Source organism: Apodemus sylvaticus, chromosome 1, assembly GCF_947179515.1.
Source record: "Apodemus sylvaticus chromosome 1, mApoSyl1.1, whole genome shotgun sequence".
Taxonomy (NCBI): domain Eukaryota; kingdom Metazoa; phylum Chordata; class Mammalia; order Rodentia; family Muridae; genus Apodemus; species Apodemus sylvaticus.
The window spans coordinates 25,966,247-25,981,178 of record NC_067472.1 but is presented as its reverse complement, the minus strand read 5'-3'; the positions used below and the strand labels follow the sequence as shown (position 1 = coordinate 25,981,178).

Genomic DNA, 14,932 nt, shown 5'->3' with positions numbered 1-14,932 from the left:
GTGCTGGGAGCGTTTATGTAGCTCTCACCTGGATCCTCTCCCTCTTCAGCCCCAAATCATAAGATGTTCTAGGTGAGTGGATCTCAATCTTCCTAATGCTGTGACCCTTTAATACAATTCCTCATGTTGTGGAGATGCCCAACCATAAAATACGTTCATTGCTATTTCATAACTGGAATGCTGCAATGCTGCTACTGTTAAGAATCATGGTGTGAATATCTGACATGCATATCTGATATTTCACAGGTGGCCCCTGCAAAAGAGTCCTTTGATTTCCAAAGGCTCGAGACCCACAAGGTTGAGAACTGCTGTTCTACACACAAATATACACCCTGCCTCCAAGAGACAAGATAGGATGCTGTGTTTTGCCAAAAAACATTCACCTCCCTTTAATATGAACTTCTCTGGTATAGTAAGACACAAGATTTCAGACAAAGGATTCCAGGCAGGTCTATAAAACCCTAACAAGGGCCAATGACTTAGTGGGGAAACGTGCTTCTGTCTGTACTGGCTGGTTTTGTGTGTCAACTTGACACAGGCTGGAGTTATCACAGAGAAAGGAGCTTCAGTTGGGGACATGCCTCCATGAGATACAGCTGAAGGCATTTTCTCAATTAGTGATCAAAGCGAGGAGAGACCATCGTGGGTGGTGCCATCTCTGGGCTGGTAGCCTTGGGTTCTATAAGAAAGCAAGCCAGGGGAAGCAAGCCAGTACGAAACATCCCTCCATGGCCTCTGTATCAGCTCCTGCTTCCTGACCTGCTTGAGTTCCAGTCCTGACTTCCTTTGGGGATAAACAGTAGCATGGAAGTGTAAGCTCAATAAACCCTCCCCAACTTGCTTCATAGAAATACTAACTAACACACTGTCCAAACATTACAACCTCAGTTGGATCCCTTGGAAGACAGAACCAACCCCTGAAGGCTGTTCTAAGATCTCTATATATGTGCACCCATGTCTTACATACATGTGCACACATACACACATATGCATTGTGCACACATACACACATATGCATACACATGTACACACTGTATATAATAATAATCAATAAAAAGTTTAATTAAAAGAAAACCTTGCTTCAGCAACACCTTGGGCAATCTTTGTGTCCTGTAAAGCACATGCCACATCCCATGTCATAATTAGAAGGCAGAGAAGTGGGAAGTGTTACACTATGCAGTTGATGAAGTAAAATGTCCACTCATAATTTTGAACTTTGATATATTACAAAGCCTAGAAGAGCCTTTTAAATATTCTTCCCAGCCCAAAGTCTCTTTAAAGCTAAATTTTCTTAGCTGCTGCTCTCAGAAACCCACCTTGAGCTAACTTAAACAGATGTGAAATTTACTAGAAGACGTCTGAGGGAGGAACCCTGTGAACTCCACAGTCATCCTGGATGTTGGAGTTCTTTCAGCCGAATCCCACTCTCCACAAGCAGCCGACCACGTCAACTTCTGAAGGAACCATGAGTAAAGCTGCTCATTCCACAGAGCTTACTACTCAGAGGGGTTTTGTTTTTTCCTGTTTGTTTTTAATTGCTTGTTTTATTTATTCACATTTCAAATGTTATCCCCCTTCCCAGTTTCCCCTCCTCAAACCCCTATCCCTTCCCCCACCCCCTGCCTCTATGACACCCTACTACCCACACACTCCTGCCCCTCTGCCTGGGCATCAAGCCTCCACAGGACCAAGTGGTTCCCCTCTCATTGATGCCAAATAAGACCATCCTCTGCTACATATGCAGCTGGAGCCATGGGCCCCTCCATGTGTACGCTTTGGTTGGTGATTTAGTCTCTGGAAGCTGTGGGGGATGTGGTTGGTGGATATTGTTGTTCTTCCTATGGGGTTGAAAACCCCTTCAGCTCCTTCAGTGCTTTCCCTAACTCCTCCATTGGCATCCCCAGGCTCAGTCCGATGGTTGGCTGCAAGCATTCGCATCTGTATTGGTCAGGCTCTGACACAGCCTCCCAGGGAACAGCTATACCAGGCTCCTATCAGCAAAGTGTTTCTTGGCATCAGCAATAGTGTTTAGGTTTGGTCTCTGCAGGTGGGGTGGATCCCCAGGTGGGGCAGTCTCTGGATGGCCTTTCCTTCAGTTTCTGCTCCACTCTTTGTCCCTGCATTTCCTTTTGGCAGAGAAATTCTGGGTTAATATTTTTGAGATGGGTGGGTGGCCCATCCATTCAGAGGTTTTTAAGAGAACTTCATTAACATCAAACTGGCAGTATCAGATGTCATTTTGAAGGCAAATAAAAAAATTGAGGAATACACCATTGCATCACTCATTGAGATATAATTGATTTATTGAGATTTCTAAAGCTAAATATGCATGTTAGTTTATGCTCCAGCAATAGTGCTCCTAGGTACACTCCCACAAGCAATAACTGCTTATATTCACAAAAGGAATTCATATATGCATATGGGAGTCATGGTCTTCAAATGGAAATAACTTATTGGAGAGACTATGGTGTATCTGTTCATCGATTTTGTTCACAATTTTGAAAAAAGTGAACCTAGTGATATGTTGCAGTAAATTTCCAACCCCAATAAGCCATGCAGGAAAAACACAACTCAGTTATGAAAGATCACCACACTGTGATTTTATTCTTTTGTTTTGCTTTTTGGATTTGGTTTTTTTGAGACAGGATTTCTCTGTATAGTCCTGGCTGTCCTGGAACTCACTCTATAGACAAGGCTGGCCTCGAACTCAGAAATCCGCCTGCCTCTGCCTCCCAAGTGCTGGGATTACAGGCATGCGCCACCACCGCCCGGCCAGCAACTCAGTTATACACTTATAAACTGCACACCTGTATTGTGCAGCTACACCTCTACACTACTTTCTTCCCCAGCTAAAAAATCCCTGCTACTTGCATTTTCTCCAGACCATGTGCTTCTGCACATTTTCCTTCTAACTTCTCTCCCTCTGTCCTCCTGTGCACTGTATCCTCCACCCCAACTCCTCCCCTTCTTCTCCTGTCTTGCCTGGAAAACCTACCTCCTCATTTTCACCCAGTGATTGGCTATTTTTCATCTTTATTGGCCAATCAGATAAATAAGGGAAATTCCTCTACAGTGATAGAGTCCACAGCTCTATCTCTGAATAAATCTCACATGGATGCTAAGTGAAAGAAGCCCTGATGTTTATAAAGAGCACATCATGCGATTCCATTTATGAGGAGTTCTGAAACAGGCAAAGCTGATCTATTTGAATACGGATATGAATGGTGGTGACACTGGGCGATTAACGAGCGGTAGAGAAATAGATCTGTCATGGTGCTGGAACTGGTTGGCATCAGAGAGACTGTTTTATGGGTATGCTCACTTGAAAGGCTTCAATCTGTCCATAAGATGCATGTACTTTATCAAATACAAAACATACTCCACTAAAAAAAATCAAAACAAAAGATACCCGAAGCAATTAATATTTAAGTATCACCTTATATGATTGTCTTCTGACCAGACATGTGGCACTCAGAAGAGTATCTGTCCAAGCAGGAGGAAAAAGAAATTCCCACTTGAAAAGCAACATTTGGTACATCTTGTAACTTAAAATATGTGGCTTTGTGTGCAAGAGATATGTAAAAGTTCACATATTTTATTTTCTTTTTATGCTTGGTAAATTTTTATTTGGAATGAAAGTCTTATTGGGACAATTACAAATGATCTTCAAGGACAAACTGTTTTATACCATGAGTTAACTAAAAATCTAGAAATAAATGACCCTTTTCTAACCTATGCAAAAATGACTTGACTGAATTTTGACTCCCTTGTTACAATTAGAGTCATGATTGCATTGGATGTTATATGAATCCACACATATGATGGTTAGTACAATAAGTAATTACAACAAGAACCACTAAATATATATCTTACCAAATGTAACTAGTAAATGTCATAAAATACAAAAGTCAGAAAATGCTATTTAATTTTATTGAATAAAAATATAAAAATAAGTATTAAAATACAAATAAAAGGTAACTTTTAGCTTCCGGAATAGGCTTTATACACATAGTGCAAGGCATTTCCTAAAGTTTAACTTATGTTTGTTGTAGTTACTGTTGTTGTTGCTTTTGTTTTGTTTGGGGATAGATCTTGTGTAGTTTCATTTTGTTTCCTTTTATTGAAAATAGATTATTTTTTCATATATTTTATTCTGATCATGATTTCCTTCCCCTCCATGTCTGTCATCTGAATCCACCTCATTTCAGTCTCTCATTAGAAAATAAACGGGTTTCTAAGGAATAATAATAAAATAATATAAAATAAAAAGAAACAGAAACTAACACATAGGAATAGAACAAAATAAACAAGCAGAAGGAAAATAGCCCAAGAAAAGACACAAGAAACAAATATAGGCACAGAGAATCACTCTTTTTCATACTCCAAAATCTCAGAAAAACATTGAACTCAAGTAATAATATATATGCCAAGGACCTTTATGGTAAAACAAAGAATATATTTTATATTATGTATGTTATTATATATAATTTTTAAAAATTTAGTCTCAAAAAACAAGCCCACAGCAAGATGGTTTTAGTGCAGAATTCCACCAGATTTTCAAAGAAGACTTAACAAACATAAATGCTCATCAAATTAGTCCACAAAATGGGAACAGAAGGAACATTGCCCAATTTGTTTTATGAAGCCAGACTTACCCTGATACCCAAACTATATAAAGACACAACTTAGAAAGACAACTACAGACCAGTTTTCCTTATGAACATAGATGCAAAAATTCTCAGTAAAATACTTGCAAACCAAATCGATAAACATATCACAGACACCATCTACCATGTACATATAGGTATAAACCTAGAAATGCAGGGATGCTCAACATAGGTAAAATGATAAATACAATCTACCATATAAACAAATTGAAAGCCAAAAAACCACATGATCATCTCACTAGATGGAGGAAAGGCTACCGACAAAATCCAACCCCCTTCATGATCAATGCCATAAAGATATTAGGGGATACAAGAGACATACCTAAACAGAATAAAGGCAGTTTACAACAAGCTATAGCCAACATCAACTTAAATGAAGAGAAACTCAAACCAAGTCTGCTAAAATCAATAACAAGACAAAGTTATCTACTCTCTCCATATCTACTCAATATAGTACTTGAAGTCTTAGCAATAAGACAACTAAAGGAGATCAGGGGGCCATCGTATCCTTATTTGCAAATTCTGATACCACACATACTAGCACTAAAAATTCCAAGAAATTCCTACAACTGATAAACAAGTTCAGCCAAATAGCAAGATACCATGTCTGGCTGCTGTGCTCCATGTTGGTCAGTAGATGGCAGAGAGAAGAGAGGCTATGTCTATGGCCAGTGTTCTGACCAATGAACATCTGAATGATTAGTAGCCTAACATTCTCCGAAAGGCCACAAGCTTGAGAGGAGCACCAGTCCTGAGCCACGTAGGTCCAGATAGGCTCCCAGGATGAGGAGGAGTAAAGCAAAGACTAGAAGAACCCTCTCTGGGACCACAGGCAGGATAGTTGTGAGGTTGAGACAGATGACCCTCACAAGGAGCCAATCAGGCAGTCACGTGAGCAAAATGCCAGCCTCAGCACTATAGAGCCTGGGCAAAGAGCTAGCCTGAGATGACCACCAGTCCAGTATTGTGAAGGCCTGTAGAGACAGACTATGCCCAAGAGGACTCTTACCCAGTGTCATAATGCACCTGAGACCACTCCTGAGATGACCCCAACACTCAGAGAGTTGGCATTGCCACTTGTCTGTCATGAGGTGACATGAATGGAGGAAAGATGGCCTCCCTTGCCCCTTGTCACCCACAGCAAGCAGAAGAGCTGGCCATGAGGTCATCAGAGTGGAAAAGCTGGCCCTGTCCTTCACTTGCTGTAGCCCTCAGGAGAGTAGGTCCTGCCCCTTACCTGGGCAACAGAGTAGAGCTACAGGAGTACACAGGTGAGTTGTCTCAGAGAGTGAGAGAGGGAGAGTTGACCCTGAATCTTGTCTACTTCTGCTATGCAGAAGCATGGACAAGAGAAATGGCCTCTCCTATCCTTGCCCATTGCTACCTATGGCAAGAGGTGGAACTTGACCTGGAGTCATGAGAGCAGGAGAGCTTTCCCTGTTCCTCACTTGATTGAAACACTCAGGAGGTTGAGCCCTGTACCTTTCCTGAGCAGCAGTTTAAAACTGATCCTGATTGTGAGGGGAATGATGGTGAGCTAACCCCAGGAGAATGAGAGTAAGAGAGCAGGTTGGATGACCAGCTCAGGTACCTCCCAGGCCCAGATCCAGGGCTTTGAGTTGGTCCATCAAAACATCTATCCCATGGATGAACTGCTAGAGTGCATGAAGTGGCCACTCCTACAGATCCAAGACTACAGAACCTCCAGGACACAGGGCCAACAACAGGATATCTGAGATAAGTTGCAGTGAGGTTTCAGTATTGATAGAATAGCAGAAGCCAGAGGTCTCAAACCAAATCAATGGATCATCAAAAAGAACATTTTCAAGCAAAGAAGTATGGGCAAAAGGGTATACTGTGGGACACACTATGACATACTACAACTTCTACAACAAGATTTTTTTCTCTATTGACAGGTATGTTGCAAAAGTGGAAGGCAGGTAGAGTGGAGAGGGAGATGAGTGGGAATGGCATGGATGATGTGAAATTCACAAAGAACCAATAAAACTTTTTTAAAGTAGCAAACAGAAAATTAACTCACAAAATCCGTGGCCTTTCTATATGCATATGACAAATAGAAATCAGGAAATTAATACCTTTTGAAAGAAACTCAAGTAATATCATGGGTTAATTCTAACCAAACAAGTAAAAGACTTGTATGATAAAATCTTCAAGACATGAAAAGCATTGAAGATGTCAGAAGATGGAAAGATCTCCCATTCTTGAAAGTGATGTCTAACTTAGGGGCAAACAAAGTGAGGAATCAGAGAAAGATTTGACAGAATGAGTCAGAGATAGGCTATGCCCAACTCTCTTGAGAACAGACAGGAAAGAGAGGCAACTTAAGAGAACATCTCAGAGAGGAAGGCCTTTGGGGGAGTAAAGAGGAGAACGTCAAGGAAGATGAGGAGGAGGTTGCTTTACCAGGAAAGTTTTACAGAGATAAGTTGCAGGTGAAGACAAAATAAGTCAGGGAATAAGAAGGAGCCAGAAGATTAGTACAGATTGCCAGGGTTAGTTTAAGGCCAAGTAGAACAATTCAGTCAGAAGCTGAGAGAAGGCAGTTTGAATCAGTCAGCTTGGAAGATGAGATTGTACTGAAGCTACAAGCGCCCAGGCCTAGGCCTAGGGATAGTTAGAAATGCTCTAGACTCAGCGCAAGCTGTGTGCTTACACAGCTTGGATATGGCTCTAGGTTCATCACTTTAACTGAGGAAATAAAACAACATCCACAAGGGTGACTTTGGCCTCATAAAAGAGTTTGGCAATGTTTCTTCTGTTTCCATTTTGTGGAATAATTTGAGGACTGTTGGCATTGGCTCTTTGAAAGTCTGGTAGAATTCTGCACTAAATCCACCTATCCCTGGACTTTTATCAGTTCAGAGACTTCTAATGAATATTTCTATTTCCATAAGGGTATAAGGTCTATTAAAATTGTCTGACTGATCTTTATTTAACATTGGTAAGTGGTATCTACTGAGAACACTAATTTTTTTTTGATTTTTCAATTTTATAAAGAGTAAATCTTTAAAATATAACCTAATGAATCTTTGGCTTTCTTTTTTTTTTCTGTACTTTTCTTTCTTTTTCTTTCTTTTCTTTTGAGTTACTACTTATCTTTTCTTTTTGTTTTTTTTTTCTATATTCTTTGTTTACATTCCAAATGATTTTCCCTTTCCTGGTTCCCCCCTCTTCATAAGCCCCATCAGCCCTCTTCCCTCCGCTCATTCCCCAATCAACCCCTTCCCACTTCTCTGTCCTGGTAATCACCTACAATGCTGTATCATGTCTTTCCAGGACCAGGGCCCTGTCCTTCCTTCTACTTGGGAATGATTTGATATGTGAGTTGTGTCTTGGGTATTCAGAGATTCTGGGCTAATATCCACTTATTAGTGACTGCATTCCATGTATGTTCTTTTGAGAATGAATTACCTCACTTAGGATGATATTTTCTAGTTCCAACCATTTGCCTAAAAATTTCATGAATTCATTTTTCAATTGCTGAGTAGTATTACATTGTGAAAATATACCACATTTTCTGTATCCATTCCTCCATTGAGGGACATCTGGGTTCTTTCCAGCTTCTGGCTATTATAAATAAGGCTGCTATGAACATAGTGGAGCATGTGTCCTTACTGCATGCCATGGAATCCTCTGGATATATGCCCAAGAGTGGTATAGCAGGGTCCTCCAGAACTGTCGTGCCCAGTTTTCTGAGGAACTGCCAGACTGATTTCCAAAGTGGTTGTACCAACTTGCATTCCCACCAGCAGTAGAGGAGTGTTCCTCTTTCCCTACATCTTTGCCAACACGTGCTGTCTCCGGAGTTTTAATCTTAGCCATTCTGACTTGTGTGAAGTAAAATCTCAGGGTTGTTTTGATTTGCATTTCCCTAATGACTAATGATGCTGAACATTTCTTATAGTGCTTCTCAGCCATTTGAAGTTCTTCAGGTGAAAATTCTTTGTCAGCTCTGTACCCCATTTTTTAATAGGGTTATTTGGTTCTTTGGAGTCTAACTTCTTGAGTTCTTTTTATATATATGATATTAGCCCTCTGTCAGATGTAGGATTGGTGAAGATCCTTTCCCAATTTCTTGGTTGCCGTTTTGTCTGCTTGGCAGTGTCCTTTGCTTTACAGAAACTTTGTAATTTTATGAAGTCATAAAATTTGTCAATTCTTGATCTTAGAGCATAAGCTATTGGTGTTCTGTTCAGGAACTTTACACCTGTGCCCATGTCCTCAAGGGTCTTCCCCAGTTTCTTTTCTATTAGTTTCAGTGTGTCTGGTTTTATGTGGAGGTCCTTGATCCATTTGGAGTTGACCTTAGTACAAGGAGATAAAAATGGATCAATTCCCATTCTTCTGCATGCTGATCTCCAGTTGAAACAGCATCATTTGTTGAAAAGGCTATCTTTTTTCCACTGAATGTTTTCAGCTCCTTTGTCAAAGATCAAGTGACCATAGATGTGTGGGTTCATTTCTGGGTCTTCAATCCTATTCCATTGATCTACCTGCCTGTCACTGTACAAATACCATGGCAGTTTTCAACACTATTGTGTTGTAATACTGCTTGAGATCCGGGATACTGATTCCCCCACAAGTTCATTTACTATTGAGAATAGTTTTAGCTATCCTGGGTTTTTTGTTATTCCAGATGAATTTGAGAATTGCTCTTTCTAAATCTATTAAGAACTGAGTTGGGATTTTGATGGGGATTGCATTGAATCTGTAGATTGCTTTTGGCAAGATGGCCATTTTTACTATATTAATCCTGCCAATCCAAGATCATGAAAGATTTTTGCATCTTCTGAGGTCTTTTTGAATTTCGTTCTTCAAAGACTTGAAGTTCCTGTCATACAGATCTTTCACTTGTTTGGTTAGAGTCACACCAAGATACTTTATATTGTTTGTGGCTATTGTGAAGGGTGTCATTTTCCTAATTTCTTTCTCACCTTTCTTATCCTTTGAGTATAGGAAGGCTACTGATTTGCTTGAGCTGATTTTATAACCAGCCATTTTGCTGAAGTTGTTTATCAGCTATAGGAGTTCTCTGGTGGAGTTTTTTGGGTCACTTAGGTAGACTATCATATTATCTGAAAATAGTGATAGTTTGACTTCTTCCTTTCCAATTTGTATCCCTTTGACCACCTTATGTTGTCTAATTGCTCTAGCTAGAACTTCAAGTACTATATTGAAAAGATATGGAGAGAGGGGGCAGCCTTGTCCCTGATTTTAGTGGGATTGCTTCAAGTTTCTCTCCATTTAATTTGATGTTGGCTACTGGTTTGCTGTATATTGCTTTTACTATGTTTAGGTATGGGTCTTGAATTCCTGTTCTTTCCAAGACTTTTAGCATGAAAGGATGCTGAATTTTGTCAAATGCTTTTTCAGCATCTAGTGAAATTACCATGTGGTTTTTTTCTTTGAGTTTGTTTATGTAGTGGATTTCATTGATGGTTTTCCATATATTGAACCATGCCAATCTTTGTATTTCTTTGTTGTTTATTGTTATGTTCCCTTTTCCATTTCTGATTTTGTTATTTGAATGTTTTGTCTTTCAGATAGTTTAGATAAGAATTTTTGTTTATCTTGTTTGCAACTCTTTGTTTCATTGATTCTTTGTATTGTTCTCTTTGTTTCTAATTTATATATTTCAGTCCTCAGTTTATTTCCTGCCATGTAGCCCTAGTAGGTGTTCGTAGTGGTGAATTGCTAATCCTCTCTATGCTCCCAGTGGGCTGTGCACATGCTCTGTACCCACCCAAGATCTCTGAATTCACAAATGAAAGACACACACACACAAACACTCACATGTCAGTTTAATTTTTAATATGCCTAACTAGCTCAATGGCTGTGCACTTCTAAAACTCCCTGTGGCTAGCAGACGCTCCCCTCTAGTATTCCTGAGTTAACATTCTCTAAATCTATTTTTTATCTTTGATTCCCCAGACGCAATTTGAGGAGTAGTCTGTCATGGCAATTCTGTCTGTTCTTCCTATTTGGTCTCTTGCCCACCTGATCTAAAAATCCTGCCTCCATCTCTCTGCCCAGCCATTGGCAGTATGGCAATTCCTTATTACCAATCAAAGCCAGCTGGGGCCAGGGACCCTCAGTGTCTGGAAGCATGGGTTTTGGGAGCCAAATTTAGACAAACTATTAGAACCAATCCCCAAAAGCTGTTAATCTTTTTTGTTCTACAGCTTTTGGGTGTACTGTTAAGTTGCTGCTAGTATGAGATCTCTCTGATTTCTTTATTCTATATGAAGACACTTAGTTCTGTGAACTTACATCTTAGCACCACTTCATTGTGACCCATAAATTTGAGTATGTTAAGTATTTATTTTCATTGAATTTTAAGAAGTCTTCATTTTTCTGTCTTGACCCATAGTCATTCAATAGAGAACTCTTCAGTTTCCATGAGCTTATTGAATTTCTGCTATTTCTGTTGTTGTTGAAATTATGATCTCATATGATGAAGGAGGTTATTTCAATTTTCTTGTATCTGTTGAGATTTGCTTTGTGATTGAATATGTGTTCAGTTTTGGAGAAAGTTCCATAATGTGCTGAGAAAGTTTATTGTCAGGAGCCTCGCCCCGAGGTGTGTGCTCTCTGAGGCAGCCAGGGAAGAAGAGCATAGCTAGGGGCAAGACTTAGTCTGGCGAGAGAGTAGGGTTGCTTTCTATGATAACATATGCCTATCTTGACTCTTAAGTTACTATGAGGCCAGAAGCAGGCCTCTGGATCTCTTGACAGTTGTTGCTAACCCAGGGGAGATTAGGTAAAGAATTTATTGCTACTGCTCCCTTTTCTGGCCAAGCAGCCAGAAACTCTTCACTGGCATGGCTGGTTAACACTTGGTGAACCAGAGAAGAAAATAATTACAATCTTTTATAGGAGCAAATATGCATAGACACATTTACATTTTCATTCACATTCTCAATTACACATTATCACATTCACATTTTTGTTTGGCCTAACCACCCATCTCATACACTCCACAAGTATATTCATGCAAGCATGCTTACATACACAAACTTGCACATGTACATATAGATAAACATATATATCCACTTACATGCACATACCTATGTATATGTATAGACAAACAGACATATACATTTGGATGGATGGATGGATGGATGGATGGATGGATGGATAGATGGATGGATGGATGGATGGATGGATCGATAGTGGCTGGATGGGGTAGAGCCCCCAAGCTAAACCATTCAACAAACAACTTTTTCTCTTGCCTTTTTATACCTTCTTAAACAAAAAGTTCTTTAGAAATTTACCTCATAGATAAAATGTTACATAAAATAGAAATTACAGAAGGATGTTGATATTAACTTCAAAGCAGTGTTTCATTATAATATGGACATGATAAGTTCAAAGAAACAGTTTTTACATGGCCTTGCCTTATCATAGTGCACACCTATGCTTTATCTTTTGACCTAAATGCTTTTACTTGAACACAAATTTGGCCCAAGTCCATTTCTCTTTTTATTATAAAATAAATTATAAATAAATAAAATAAATTTTAAATTATAAAATCTCATTGTACTTCTTAATATGCAGCTGTTACTTACTATTTATGAGAATGGGCGCATTCTCTTCTTGATTCTAACTTTATTGCATCTTTCTAGCAAAGCAACTAAGCCATCTCTTAAAACTTTCTTCCTAAAATTATTTTATTCAAATCAGGAATTCTATAGTATCATTAATTTATCTAAACAGCATTATTTCATGCAAGTTCATCTTTACATTGATCTACAGGAAAATTTGATCAATAGGATGGGCTAATGCCAAGGGATTATTATATTAATTTAATAATGACAGGAAAGGCAAGAATCAATCCTGAGATGAAGTCTCCTTACCAATGAGCTCACCCATCTCAGACCAGGCAAAAACGGTGGGCCACCTCCAGGAAAGCCACCTGCTAGCCTTAGCCTATCCTAGATGGCTCCTGAAAATATGTATTCTTTGTTGTTTTGGTGAAATGTTCTGTAGATATCTATTAGGTTCATTTGATTCATAACATTTCTTAGCTTCATTATTTCTCTGTTTAGTATTTGTCTGGATTACCTGTCCATTGGTTGGAGTTTGGTATTGAAGTCTCACACTGTGTGTGAGGGGTGCTGAGTGATTTAAGCTTTAGCAATGTTTCTTTTACAAATGTTGGTACCTTGCATTTGAGGCATAGATGTTGAAACTGTAAAGATTATCTTGGTAGATTTTTTCCTTTTGATTAGTATGAAGTGTTCTTCCTTATCCCTTTTAATTATTTTGGTTTCAAATTTTTTATTAATTTTGGTCTATTTTGTTAGATATGAAAATAACTATGCCAGCTTGCTCCTTCAACCCATTTACTTGGAAAATCTTTCCCCAACCCTTTACTGTTATGTAATGTCTATATCTGATGTTGAGTATCTTCTTTTTGCATCCATTCTGTTAGTATTTTTCATTGGGGGATTGAGTCTATTCATAGTGAGAGCTATCAATAGCTAATGAAAGTTAATCCAGTTATTTTGCTATTGATGATGGTGGCTCAGTGTGTGTGTGTGTGTGTGTGTGTGTGTGTGTGTGTGTGTCCTTTCTTTTGGTTCTGTTTACATAAAATTATTTATTTCCTAGGCTTTCACTGATGTAGTTAACCTCTTTGGCTTTAAATTTTCCTTCTAGTACCTTCTGTAGGACTACATGTTTAGATACATAGTTTTTAAATTTGACTTTATCATGGAATATCTTGTTTTCTCCATCTATAGTGATAGAAAATTTTGCTGGATATAATAGTCTGTGATATCTTAGAGTCTGTATCCCATCTGTACATTCCCTTGTGACTTTTGGAGTCTCTATTGAGGAGTCAAATGTAATTCTAATAGGTCTGCCTTTATACAGTATGTGGCCTTTTCCCCTTGCAGATTTTAATAGTTTTTACTTTGTCTTATATGTTTAGTGCTTTGATTACTATGCAGCAAAGGCCTTTTCTTTGATGCTGTACTAAAGGGATTTTCTTTCCTGGACCAATATATTTGATGTTCTGTAACCTTCTCATGCATTTACAGGCATGTCCTTCTTAGGAATTTCTTCTTCTATAATTTTGTTGAAACTACCTTCTGGGCTTTGAGTTGAGATTCTTCTTCTATTCCCAGTATTCTTAGGTTTGGTCTTTTCATAGTGCCCCAGAATTCTTGGATGTTTTGTGTCAGGAAGTTTTTAATTGTAATATTTTTGAATGCTATATATAATTCTTTTATTGTATCTTCAACACCTAAGATTCTCACTTCCATTTCTTGTATTCTGTTGGTGCTGTATAAATCTGTAATTCTTGCTCACTTACATAGATTTTTCCATTTCCAGAACTTTCCCAGATTGTGTTTTCTTTATTTTTCTATTTCCCTTCTCATGTCTTGAAGAGTTTTGTTTCCTTCAACTCTTTGTTTTTCTTTTGTTTCACTTTATTTAAGGGATTCATTCATTTCCACCATTTTTGTTTGTCTCTTCCATGATTTCTTTAAGAACCTCTATCATCTTCCTAAAGTTGGTTTTAAGGTCATTTTCTTGTGCTTCCACTTTATTAGAATATTCAGGGCTTGCTGTAGTGTGATAGCTGGGCTCTGGTGGTGACATATATCATTGGGTGTTGTTAATTGAACTCTTATGCTGGCATCTAGGAATCTGTTTGTGGTGATTATATGTCTAGGTGCCAATTTCTGACTTCTATCAAAATGATCATATGACATTAATTGTACTTATGTGCTATATTTCATGTTCTGATTTACAGAGGTTTAATCTCTAGATTTGCAAACTTTGATCTCCAGAATGAAGCCAACTTGCTTATAAGGTAGGTTTTGAATTCATTATGTATAAATCTTGAATTCCATTAGCAATTATTTGTTTCTTTTCTTTTAATTTGGGGGTTTCTTTATCCTATTATACTATAGTAAGTTTAAGATGTTATCTTGATTCTTTTATATTTGTGAAGACTTTTGTTGTAGCCTAATATATATGATCCAGTTAGGTGTCAAGGGATTCTGGGAATATTTACTTCCTTCCTATATGTTGGTTAGAATAGTTTCTCTGCAGATATCTAATGAACTCATTCAATCTATGACACAATTGACAAGTATTGTTTGTGGCTTATTAGTTTAGATGAACTATGCAAAGATGAGAATTAACTACTTAAGCCATTATCCTACCAAGATCTGTTTGATAATTTGTGGTCATTATTAATTTTATGAAATTAGCACCCTCAAGATTCAGTG

General features: G+C 38.4%; 1 non-coding gene across 1 annotated transcript; it reads left to right on the top strand.

The window, feature by feature from the left end:
• Positions 1-5,249: 5,249 nt before the first annotated feature.
• Positions 5,250-5,382, top strand: LOC127676575 (small nucleolar RNA SNORA17). The gene has a single exon (XR_007976042.1). It is a non-coding gene; the product is annotated as a small nucleolar RNA SNORA17 (small nucleolar RNA).
• Positions 5,383-14,932: the final 9,550 nt, after the last annotated feature.